Genomic DNA, 1,520 nt, shown 5'->3' on the forward strand with positions numbered 1-1,520 from the left:
ACAAAAAAAACAAAACAAAAACAACAACAAAAAACAAAACCGTATAAACAAATACAAAATGAAATGGGGGGGAAAAAACCCACCGCAAAACCCATAATTGTAAAGCTGTGCAAAAGTAAAGAGTTACTTCAATGACGTGTCTACTCTACTGTCTTGTCTTCCTTCTTACATCGTCCGTACTGTAACAGTTAAGACTAACGTTCCGTCTTCTAAGTCTTGTCACCTGTTGCTAATATACAGGGCCTTAAGTGCACGCACAAATTATAAGCCAGTCACGGTTGTCAAATCTTTACAGTTGTTCGGGCGTTGTAAGGTTTAGACACGCTGAAGAAAACATGAATTGTTATTGTTAATGTAGACATTCAGGCTCCCAGACTATCAACCACAAGATCGTGGGTTCGAATTCCATTAGGGGTCCTACGTTGTGTCCTTGGGAAAGGTATTTTACTCGAATTTTCCTTTTCTCACTTCATCCAGGTGGGGACGGGTACCCAGCTGTAGACAGTGAAAGATCTTATCAGTTTGTAAGTTGTTTGAATGCTTAATCAGCTGCTTGTGCTGTATGCTTTCCCTGAAGCCGAGAATGTTTCTGAGTGTTCTCGGGTTTGCTGGGGTAATAATATTATAGTGTAAAGCGCACAAAGCTTGCTGTCGAGTAGGTATATCTATTATACAGAGGATATTTATTATTATAGCCCGTCCGTCAATGTCTGACGATGACCAATGTATTCACAGAAGTAAAATAGAAGAATTAAAATAATCGTAAAGGTAAGAATGACCTGTGGCTTCTACTGTGGCCAATTAAACCAATTTTGGCAGAGAAAAGTTTGCCACATTTTGAACACTTAAAAGCTGCACTTCCATTTGCGGATGTGCATAGCTTGAAGGCCTCTCTCTTGGTTTCAGAATTCATTATTTGTGAAGCCTCATATAATTTAAGGAATCTGCAGTCGTTCTGCAATCATGACGTTAAGGTATTGTCTTCCATCTCCAAATGAAACATTAATTTGTCATATACAGAAGAAAAAATAGGAACGAGAAAAATGTCTTTAATACAATATTATCTTAAAAGAAAAACCCAATCGGCATTTTTTCATCTGTGGACGGACCCCCCCCTACTCCTCTCTCTCTCTCTCTCTCTCTCTCTCTCTCTCTCTCTCTCTCTCTCTCTCTCTCTCTCCCCCTCCCCCAGCTCTTTTTCTCGTAAGCAACCACGCGCAAGCCCCCCCCCTTCCTTCAACCTATGATCGCCCGAGTTGTCTGTCTGCCCTTGAATTCGTTTCGCCCCTGATTGTTTTAAAAGGCGCTTCCTGTAGAGATCTGTCACCTTGTCAGTAGTCCGTGCCCTTCTCATAACGGGCCACACCACTTCCTGGCGAGAAGACATTAAACGACATTATCTCCCCTGATATATTGTACAATGTACCGTGACAGGACAGGGGTGCTGAAAGTGGAAACAAACACGTGTGTTTTTATTAAGGTGACAGAGAGAGAGAGAGAGAGAGAGAGAGAGAGAGAGA

Source organism: Aplysia californica, unplaced genomic scaffold (assembly GCF_000002075.1).
Source record: "Aplysia californica isolate F4 #8 unplaced genomic scaffold, AplCal3.0 scaffold00545, whole genome shotgun sequence".
NCBI lineage: Eukaryota > Metazoa > Mollusca > Gastropoda > Aplysiida > Aplysiidae > Aplysia > Aplysia californica.